The following is a 12000-nucleotide window of genomic DNA, read 5'->3' as shown; positions in this document are numbered from 1 at the left end:
TTCAATAATTAGGATACAAGGTGACCGATCTTTGCAATGATTTTGTTTTAATTCATATCATCAAGAAGATGGATCTGAAGTTGAATTGGACGTTAAGGAGCACATTTACGCTGGTACCAAGAATAATTAGTTACTTTGGCCTAGGCCAACCAAGTAAGTAGCTCCACGATCGGCTTTGTTGGATGAATTGTATTATGTATGATGATGCATCCCCCATTGCCATTGCACGTGTCATATATATGAACAATATGTTACGATATATTTTATAATCTCATATTATGTTGTGTTATGTCATGCTATGCTATGTTATTCCGTATTGTGCTATGTTATGTCATGCTATGATATGGTATGCTGAAACATGTTGTGTGAGCCACGATAAGTTGTGCTATGCATAGAAGCTATGCTACGCTGTTCTATAATGCTTAATTCTCGTGACAACTATGTTATGTGTTACATATTGTAGAGGAATTATGTAAGCATAATTTACAAACTTAATATGTTATAAATAAATGGAGGTTTGTCTTGCCTTGTATAATATTTCATGATTAAAAGCTATAAGAATCTCATGCATATTTGTGTGTCACGTGCACTATAATACATTCCCATTATGATGAGTACAAACGTATACATTACGACTAGTGATTTACGACATTTATGTTTGTCATGAGGTCATGCCTACCCTTTTCCTCTATAGTATCTGGCACAACTTGTTAGCGAGTGCTATCCCGACGAGTCAGGCCCAATGGGTGTGTGAGCCTACCTAGTGGGCCCATGCTTGCATGTGTGGGCCATATGTAGAGAAGTAGATATGTTGAGATCTTTCTTTATCACTAGGAGGGTGTCCAAAAGAAGTGATTTTCCTCATTTAGGACCTATTTCACATAAAAATATAGTTAGAATCATAATTAGGATAAAAATCTAGGAACAGACCAAAAATCATCTTACACTCGCAGGCCACGCGTTACCAAACGTCGTCACATATTCTTCTCGTGACAGCCACGTGCGAGTACCATGCGTGAGAGGATTCTGCAAGCGCGGGTCGCAGGTCAAGGTTTCTGGTATGATAGTGGGCTAGTCAGTTCAATTTTCTTTGGACAAAGGGTCGAATCGGGTTGGTTAGTGGGTGGCAGATCGGTTTGGGTCAAAATACGTGGGTCGGATCGGTATTGTAGAAGGCGGCGTGTCCTCGTCTGGGTGGAGACATGTCGCTCCACGCCACGCTTGTTGCATCATTCTACTCGGCACCCGATGGGTGTCTTCCTTCTAATAGCACGCATCATTCCTCTCGCTGATTGACACATGGCACGCCAAAACTTCATCTCTCCTTCTAACCGTCAAAACATAGATCCGATTAGGTTTTTCTTCTTTGAGTTTTAAATTTTTGTATTTTTTTTTATTTTGAACTCAAATCAACTTGGTTTCTTTAGCAAAGTTGTAGATCATAGTTTCGACTACATCATGATATTTTTCTTAAATTTAAACACCAAATAGAGACGGAATTATGCGTGTTCAAAGTAGGTTCATTGCTTCCTCTTACGATGATGACCAACGATAATTGGAGTAATTTCGAGGAACGGGAGCGAATGTACTCGGATTAGGAAAAAGGTCAGTTAAGGCCAACCAAGCAAGTGGCCCTACCATCATTCAATTATAATTTTGTGTTGTATGATGGCATGTGTTCGTGGCTCCACACGTGTTATATGCTTGTATATGCAAACTGTTATGAAATGATATGTATATATTATGATATGTGAATGTTATGTTGTATTTGATGAATTGATATGTTTATGATATGATATGTTGAAGACATGCTCGAGATATGCTATGTGACTGTTATGATACATGATATGATACAATATGTGCATGATGTGGATTGTTATATCTGAAAGCATGAAAATGTTATGATATGACATATATGTGACATGAATGATATGATATGATGGACATGTAAAACAACGAGTTACATGAAATACATCTCTGACATACGCATGAAAGATATGATAAACAATATGAAAAATGATATGATATGAAGGAAACGCTAACGGGATTGTATTATATGATAATGAAAATGGAAAAATGTTGGGATCTCATGCATTATTGTGTGCTCCTGCATCGAGGAATACCCCTTCTCCTTCACGATAGTACGAACGCGTCTGCTACAAGACAGGGGAACGATCTTTATATTTATCATAATGCACTTGTGACGGTTGTTATTCCTAACGGGTGTCCGCCATCAACAACTACCAAAGAATGCTCGCCCGACCAGAAAGGGGCCCAACAGGTATGCAAACTGACTGGTGGGTCCATGCTTGCACGTGTGGACTATGGGTAGGAAAAGTACACATTCAAATTGCCCATTTAGGATAGCCGCCATAGGAAAATACACTGTTATGATAGGTCTCATTCATGAAATTATATGTGCTTGCATTTAACTCCGACCGGGGATCACTTATTGAGTATTTCTTAAAATATTCTAGCCATGTACTACTCTCATTTTCAGATAAAGATAAAGCTCCTCTCGGTGGACGGTGGCATCGCACCTAGGAGACCATGACCCATGCTTAGGGTAGTTTCATAATTTGAATTATTAGATTATATGTTAGTATAGGTTAGTTGCATTTTCAAACTACAAGGCATTTTTACTTTATGTTATTTCTTGTTTATTTCAACGCCCATTATTTTATTTAAGGGCTTTAGAAATGACAGGTAAGAAGAAGGTTATGTTTTTATTATAAAGTTTGAATGAAGTATTTTCACATTAAATAATCATGATACGTATACAGTAACGACCTTAGGTTATAAACAAAATTTAGTATCGTTACAAAAGAAACGAGTGCAAGCGAGGACGCTGGGCCCCAAAGAGGGGTGTAGTGTGAGATCCTACATCGATTGGGGAGTCGATAACGAAACACCTTTTATAAGGGTGTGAAAAACTCTCTCTATCAGACACAAGAAAAGTCACCATTAATTATAAATTAGCAAACATAACTAGACTTAGCTTTGTCCTTCCCTTTATTAATTGAGAACTTTTATCACCATTTAGATGCGGTGGTTTTAGCAAATATTTTCGGGTGTTTGTTTATATTAAATACAAGAATTCGTTCATGTGGGTTGGACCATATCGACCCGGATCAACTCAAAGCTGCACTTTGTTTAATGCATGATATTCAAAAGCCAACTATCAACCCTCTTACAAGGTTGCTTTTCGATGGACTTACTAGTCATGAAGGACCCAAATGGGTTAAACATAGAAAGATAATCAATCCAGACTTTCATTTCAAACACTTGAAGGTATGCTTTCTTCTTGTAATTAGATATCAAAATAAATAAACTCATAGTTAGTATTTATAAGTTTAATTTTGTACAATTGTTGGTGTCAATACGACTTGTAACAGTTCAAGCCCACCGCTAGTAGATATTGTTCGTTTTGGACCGTTACATATCATCGCCACCCTCACAGTTTTAAAACATGTCTGCTAGGGAGATATTTCACACTCTTAATACTTCATTCCTCTCTCCAACCGATGTGGAATCTCACAATCCACTCTTCTATAGGGCCCAGCGTCCTCGCTGACACTCGTTTCTTTCTCCTCACTGGCACACTACCAGTATCTAGCTCTGAAACAATTTGTAACAGCCCAATCCCACCGCTAATAGATATTGTCCTCTTTGGGCTTTCTGTTTTGGAATTCCCCGAAAGGTTTTAAAAATGTGTGTGCTAGGGAGAGGTTTCCACACTCTTGTAAACGCGTCTATTTGTGAGATCTCACATCAATTGGGGAGAAGAACGAAGCAAGGATGTGGAAACTTCTCTCTAACAAATGCGTTTTAAAAACTCTAGGACAAACCCTGAAATGAAAATTCCGAAAAAGACAATATCTACTAACGGTTGGCTTGAACTGTTATAACTAACCGCTAGATTGGTTTAAAAACTTTGAGCAACAATATTTTTGGGAGTCTAATTGTTCATATATATGCTTAAATTGTTATACACGACATGGTGCCTGCAATGTGTGAGAGTTGCACTAAGATGATTAGGAAGTGGGAAGAAATGGTCTCAAAAGATGGATATTATGAATTGGATGTGATGCCTCATTTGGAAAACTTGGCAGCTGATGTGATTTCTCGAATAATTTGGAAGCAGCTATGAACAAGGAAAAATGATCTTTTTACGTCTTAAACAACCTGAGAATCTAGTCGTTAAAGCTATATCTACCGTTTACATACCAGGATGGGGGGTGAACTCTTACACAATTCAATTTATAGATTCTTATTCATTGCTTAAATACCTAATCCATTTAGACATGAATATGAGTCTTTTTTAAGGTTTGCCTTTAGGGATTTTTCTCAAAGTTTTAAAACGCTTATGCTATGGAGAGATTTTCACACTCTTAGTCGTTCCCCTCTCCAACCAATGTGAGATCTCATAATCCGCCCACTCTCTGGGCTTAGAGTGGGCTTAGAGTCCTCGGTGGCTGTAATAGCCCAAAAATAAATAAAGAAATAAACCAATAAAAATAGTTAAAATAATAATAATAATACATTAATTAATTAATTAATTAAAAAAAAAAAAAAAAAATCTTTCCCCACTTCTCTCCACTAACCTCTCATCCCTTCCCACAATTATCTTTCATCAACCCATCCGTACTCACGAAAGTAACAGTTACTGCAAAAAAAGAAACAGAAAAATATAATCTTCAGATTTACTTAAGAAAAAAAAAAAAATGAGAATGGCCTTTACCCAGGTGAGATTCACTGGAGATTTACGTGAAGATAGATCTGATCAATAAGGTATATATTAAATCTTCATTTTCTTTTATCCTATTTTTTTTTAGAAATCACACCAAATTATAATTAGATCTTCATTGAATTATTACAATGATCTAGCTTTGAGTTAGAAACTAAATGTCAATCATGTGTACGATTCTAGTAAATCAGGCCAGATTAGCAATATTAGATTAAATTTTTTATTAGTAGCCAAATGAATAGATTAAAGATAGAATGGCCAAGAGTAAACTAAGATAAGGAAATAGGAAACACTGAGATAAGAAAAGATTTGGAAATAGAGATCCACTATAAATTTGGAATACATGAGAACAGAATTATAAGGCAACAGATAAAAAATAAAAAAAAAGAGCTTAGGGACTTAAAAACCTAAATATGGAAGGGAAGGTAAATACAGAGGGCAAATACAGAGAATAGTAAAGCTTAGAATAACTTAGCTGTAACTACTTTTTATACAACAGTAAGCATGAAAACTGAGATTTTTAATAAAAATATAATTATAGATATATAACATTTCAAGACTTCTAACAATGGACCCATGTAAATTAGAGAAATAATGTTGTAGAATTCAAACCCGAAACTAATGTCATGGGCTCATATAGATTGACCCGGATTTTAAAGGACGGAATCGAACTTTCATTAAAGATATATTCGTGACAACGACTTAAGCTAGCCAGGTAAGTGACCTTACTATCGGCATGGTTATATTTGATGTTGACACATGCCCTGTGGTTCTGCACGTGTCTGTGTGAATTGTCTGTGGATTGATATGCTTCCTATATGTTATGTTATGTTATAATATGTGGTTTGTATGATAATAATTATGCTCAAGGATATGTTTGAGATAGGATACGAGAAGGATGCACAAAACGAAATGTAACGATAGGAGTAAGATACGTTCATGAAACGTTAAGGTTAGGTTACATACCGGAGTGCTATGGATAGGAGAGATTGACGATATGACTAAGATACGTTACGTAATGATATGTCTGTGATAGGTATAAGAACGTTAAGGCTATGGTAAGTTAGAGAACGATATGACTATGAAGTGTTTACGTTATGACTTGTTTATGATATGATACATTGTATGCTAGATTATTGTGCTTAAGTACGTAGTTATGTGAACGTGAATGTATGTTATGTATGCTTTTAGTCTGATGTGATGTGTAATGCATGTAACGATATGAGGTCCTTGAATGATTATGGCATGTTTGTATGGAATATGTGAATGTGAACCGCATGAATTGTATGACATGAAACACGGTAAACTGTCTGGAACCATAACCCCGATAGAAATGTGTATGAAATGTGAAATGAAAATGAGAATGACATGAAGCCTAGAACGTGACAGGGGGGTTATGGTCATTAAAGATAAATGTAGAAATAGAGGGACCTCATGCATTATGTGTGTTCATGCATCTGGGGGGATACCCTCATCCCATAACGAGGGTACGGACGCGTACATCCAATGGCAGGACAACGATCGTTATACATTGCAAAGCGCTGCCGTGACGGTTCTAGTTTTAACAGGTCCCGGCATAAGAGGCTCCGAGAGTATGCCCACCCGCTAAGGACTGTGGCCCAGCGGTGTGCGAACTAGCTGGTGAGCCCATACTCGCACGTATGGGCTGTGTGTAGAGTATATGGTACACGTCCACGATTATCCGTTAGGATTGCACCGTAGGGAAAACGAAACGAAAGATAGGTCCCATCATTTCATTGCATGTGATTGTTGCATTTAACCCCAATAGTGGGGTCACTTACTAAGTATTTTTTTAAATACTCAAGCCATGTGCTACTACATTTTTCAGGTTAAGGCAAGGCATTCCTGTACTGCTGATGACGACCGCAACTCGAGATCATGGCACATGCATAGGATAGTGGTATTTATTTTCTTAAACTTAGGATAGAATAGGATGTTTTAAACTTAAACGCTTACTTATTTTATTTTGGGTCTTTTGTTGTGTTGTTTTAAAGAGATTTTCGAAACACGTAAGTCCATGGCTGTGTTTTAAGCTAAAGGTTATGTTTTATGGAATTCAAATGAAGTCTTCCGCATTCAATGTTTATGGTACGTATACAGTAGCGACCTTAAATTAAGTAGAAAATTTTGGGTCGTTACAGTGGCACTCGTTTCTCTCTTCAAGCGATGTGGAATATCACAATCCACCCCCTTTAGGGCCCAGCGTCCTCACTGACACTTCTTCCTCTTTCCAATCGATGTGGGATCTCACAATCAACCCTCCTTTGGGGCCCAACGTTCTCACTGACACTTGTTCCTCTTTCCAATCGCTGTGGGATCTCACAATCAACCCTCCTTTGGGGCCAACGTTCTCGTTGGTACACCGCCTAGTGTCTAGCTCTGATACCATTTGTAACAGCCCAAGCCCACCACTAACAGATATTGTCCTCTTCGGGCTTTCACTTTTAGGCTTCCTCTCAAGGTTTTTAAAACTCGCAAAGAGGTTTCCACACCCTTATAAAAAAATGTTTTGTTCCCCTCTCCAACCAATGTGAGATCTCACAATCCATCTCCTTCGGGACCAACATCCTTGCTGGCACTCATTTCTCTCTCCAAATGTGAGATCTCATAGAAACAATATTTATGAAATTTCGTATAACATCTTATTATAACGTTTGTGTAGGTTTGTACCAATGAAGTCAAACAATATAATGAAAAAGATGAGCAAAGAATTAAAAACGTTGCTCTTGGGCGTTATCAACAAAAGGCAAAGGGCTATGATGGTAGGTGAAGCTATGCATACTGATCTATTAAGCATCCTCTTCGAATCAAATTTGAAAGAAATTCAAGAGCACGAAAACAACGATATCACAATGAGTATCAAAGATGTAGTAGAAGAATGTAGAATCTTTTACCTTGCTGGCCAAGAAACCACAGCAATGCTACTAGTTTGGACTATGGTTTTATTGAGCTCATACACAAAATGGTAAGATCTAGCAAGGGAAGAGGTCCTACAAGTCTTTGGTAACAACAAACCAGATTTTGATGGTTTAAATCGCCTAAAAATTGTGAGTAAGACTCTCTTCTATATATTTTCATTTTTTTATTTTATTATTTCATTGGTTAAACTTTATGTTATTCCCAACATTTAGGTTACGATGATATTGAACGAAGTCCTGAGATTATACCCACCAGCAGGGTTACTTACTCGTCTCGTTCAAAACAAAACAAAACTTGAAAATTTGACTTTACTAGCGGGAGTGATGCTGAGATCCCACATTGATTGGAGAGGAACCAGCAGTAGCGAGGACGCTGGCCCCGAAGGGGGTGGATTGTGAGATCTCATATCAATTGGAGAGAAGAACGAGTGCCAACAAAGATGCTGGGTCTCAAAGGGGGTTGATTGTAAGATCCCACATCAATTAAAGAGAGGAACTAGTGCTAGTGAGGACACTGGGCCTTGAAGGAGGGTGAATTGTGAGATCCCACGTTCGTTGGAGATGGAAACAAAACACTCTTTAGAAGAGTGTGTAAACCTCTCCCTAGTAGATGGGTTTCAAAACCCTTAAGGGGAAGCCCGAAAGGGAAAGCCTAAAGAGGACATATCTGCTAGCAGTAAGTTTGGGGTGTTACAAATGTTTATTCATGGCCCTCTAATAAGTATCATGATGTTCCAAATGTTTCAACTAAACTTATTATATAATCCAAGGCCAAGAATATTCAACAAACATTCATTTTTCATTTATAAAATTGGATAGACTCGATTCAACCTCCATTTCATGTGTTACAAGCTGTTTTGATTGAGTAAGGATCATTTGAAGTTTCGAGTGAATATTTACTCGGTTGAAAGGGAGGATGGAGTTGCTATATATAGCACTTAATTGATAATTTATTTGCAAACTTTATTTATAATTATAATTCCATAACTTGTTGCATTCCCCCATAGGATGGGGAAGTTACTTGTCGAAGTGGTCCTAACTTTTTTTTTTTTTTGGTTAAATGGGAGTGGGAGTAACTCACCAATCATGGCCACTTAATCATTTAGTAAGCATTTGAAGAGTTGAAAGTACTACGTAAAATTGAGATTTTTTATGAATAAAATGAAGCTATCAAGTTGGGATTTCTACCCTTAGAAATGGAGGTTTTTTTATGAATAAGAATTTAAAGGTTTTTGAAAAACTAGAATTGTAACATTTTATCCAAAAAGATTTTCTTAAAAAAAATGGGACACACCCAAGAATAAGATATAAGATATAAGTTTGAAAGTTCAAATTTTATCGGATAAGAGTTCAAATTTTGGTGGGAACTTATTTTCTATTTGTGAGCAGAAAATCTATAAGATATAAGTTTGAAAGTTCACATGAACAGGGACATAAGAAATAAAACATTATTAATCTGTTACGAGTATGGAATGGTAACACCAAAGAATAAGAATTCAAAGGTTTTTGAAGAACAAGAATTGTAACATTTTATTTAACCCCAAGAATAAAAATTCAAAGGTTTTTAAAGAACAAGAATTGTAACATTTTATCGAAAAAGATTTTCTTAAAAAAAATGGGACACACCCAAGAATAAGAATTCAAAGGTTTTCAAAGAACAAGAATTGTTTTCAAACAGCAAGAATGGTAACATTTTATCCAACACCCAAGAATAAGAATTCAAAGGTTTTCAAAGAACAAGAATTGTAACATTTTATCGAGAAAGATTTTCTTAAAAAAATGGGGAACAAGAATTGTAACATTTTATAGAGAAAGATTTTCTTAAAAAAATGGGACTCATTTCTCAAGCTCCAATCTCCTCCAAAATTGGGGAGGGTCTAGAACACTCACAGCTCACATATCCAACGACTTGAATTAAAAATTAACGTCGGTAAAGCCCTGATCAGAAAGCTTGAAATCCAATCCGAAGCTATAGACATTTTCGATGAACAAATCCATTCTCAATTAATTTCTACACAACTAAGGATCATTTTTTAAGAAGGCCTCAAAGGTAGACAACCTTAAGAACAAGCGTAACCGAAGGAATTCGATATCGGTAAGTTTTGGGGACGATATTCGAATTCTTATTTACGGCACTTAAAATAAAAAATTGATGTTTCCAAGAGCTTGAGGGGATTAAATGGAACATGTTTGATGGCCTAGTTTGAGCTGACCAACGGAAAAATCGTGTTCTAGGTTAAGTTGTAGACCGAGGGAAGGAACTCAAAATTCGCCTCAACCACGCCCAAACAACCTCTAAGAATTATGTCTTTAGTTTAAGAAAGGTATAAAGAGGTTCTTTGGTGAGGAGGTGTGGTCTGACAGTGTCTGCATCGTCGTAACTAATAACAACACCTCCTAGGTTTACTCCGACAACAAAACGAGTTTCCCCCGACTTTGAACGTCTTTAACTTACGTTGTAGTTCACGAGCAGGTGAGATATCTATCCCAAACTCTTCCTTGACAGTTCATCTTTATGTTTTATGAAGGAATCGAGGGGAGAAATGCTCTGGAATGAGCTGGCGAACTCCGTTTTCAAACGGAGGAGCAACGCCATGAGTCGTGTCCTTCCCTTGCGGGAGGAAGAGACGATGACGTGGCCAGTTGAACTGAACCGACCACATCAACCTAAAACCGAACCTCTTTAGTTTTTCATAAAATTGAACGACTTTTCGAGTGGTTCTCACGAAATTCTCAATGGTCACAAAGGAGTGTAACCTTCCGGTCTTGTCGGTGGAAGGATACCGGGTCAATTCTCCTAGACCCAATATAGACCTCTCTGGATAGTCCTCAGCCTGACATCCAATTTTTTTACATATATTTTTGGTGGCTTGGACTAAGGACATCGAGCTTGCCAACTACTTTTTTCCAATTTCATAAATGTAACTTTAAAACTTTCCAAATTTTTTTGGCTCAATTTTTATAGGAATATTTGAATGTCTATAATTGTCAACGAATTTGTTTTAAATCAATGTATTAATCTATTTTACTTGTAAATATGAATATGTTGTAATTGCATAAAAATATGAAAATTTGAGACCTTAAGAGTGTTCGGAGAGGTGAGAATGATAGGTTTCTCACCTACAACAATCCCACATTGATGGATTTAAAATTGGATGTAGTATTCATAAAGTAGTCATTGTCTTAAGGAAATTGTCGAGCTTGGTAATATGAGCTTGTAACCCATACTGGAGTTGTTTTTCGGCTGGTTTCACAGAGCTTGCCATTTGTTTTGAATAAATGCATTTATCTATTTTACCTCTAAATATGATACATTTCTGTGCTACAACAATCCCACATTGATAGATTTAAAATTGGATGTAGTCTTCATAAAGTAGTCATTGTCTTAAGGAAATCGCCGAGCTTGGTAATGTGAGCTTGTAACTCATATAGGGGCAACAAAGTGGTTGGAGGTTGGCTTAGACCATTGGTTTGGGTTTCTGGGGTTGTTCTTTGGCCTGTCCATTCCAAGTAGGGAGTAGTGCAAAATATAATGAGTTTGGAGGTAGTGGTGCAAAATATGGTGCAAAATATAATGATTTTATAGAGTAGAAAATAATAAAGACGTTTGAAGCAAATGGAAAGGATAAAAGAAGAATATGATAAATAAAATAATAATGGTAAGAATATACTTTAAAGCAAGACATTGGTAAGAATATGGTTCTGAGGGGTAAACCCCCTCGAGCCGGTACGAGGAGAAAACTTCTTATATGGTTCTGAGTGGTAAACCCAATGATTAAAGGCAAGGACAAAGGATCCCCTCAACAAGTAAAAATCTTTTTCAATTGTCTCAATAACTAAACTAGATCTGAACGAAGAATTGAATAACTAAACTAGATCTGAACGAAGAATTGAATAACTAAACTAGATCTGAACGAAGAATTGAAATAGATTCTAAAGGAGACAGGCAAAAATCAAGGGGTTAGAGACCCCTCAATAAATGAAATGCTTAAGCTTAAGGGTTGTTAAGTTCAATTTTTGGAATGTCTCATGGTCTATGGTCTAGAACTGTCACCTCTTATTAGTATTTCACATTTTAATTTATAATCCAACTAACCATGTGAAATACGGCTCTAAACGGTCTGAATAAAAATCGAATTCCATGTTTTCATTGTTTCTAAATTATATAGGATAATAAAACTTAAAACTTAAATTAATAATATGTCAATATAATATTATTAATATTTCAAGTGGCTTGTATAATTCAACCTTTAATATTATATACTATAGATACAAATATAATAATTTCTCATAATTCCATTTTCCTTCCGTCAC

At 36.5% G+C, this 12000-nt stretch overlaps 1 pseudogene; it reads left to right on the top strand.

Annotated features, from left to right (window-relative positions):
* Positions 1 to 1541: 1541 nt before the first annotated feature.
* Positions 1542 to 8085, top strand: LOC147787077 (cytochrome P450 CYP72A219-like; annotated as a pseudogene).
* The last annotated feature ends 3915 nt before the right edge of the window (positions 8086 to 12000 follow it).

This window comes from Cucurbita pepo, chromosome 18 (genome assembly GCF_057944985.1).
Source record: "Cucurbita pepo subsp. pepo isolate OVF chromosome 18, ASM5794498v1, whole genome shotgun sequence".
NCBI lineage: Eukaryota > Viridiplantae > Streptophyta > Magnoliopsida > Cucurbitales > Cucurbitaceae > Cucurbita > Cucurbita pepo.
This window is presented reverse-complemented; position numbering and strand designations above follow the sequence as displayed.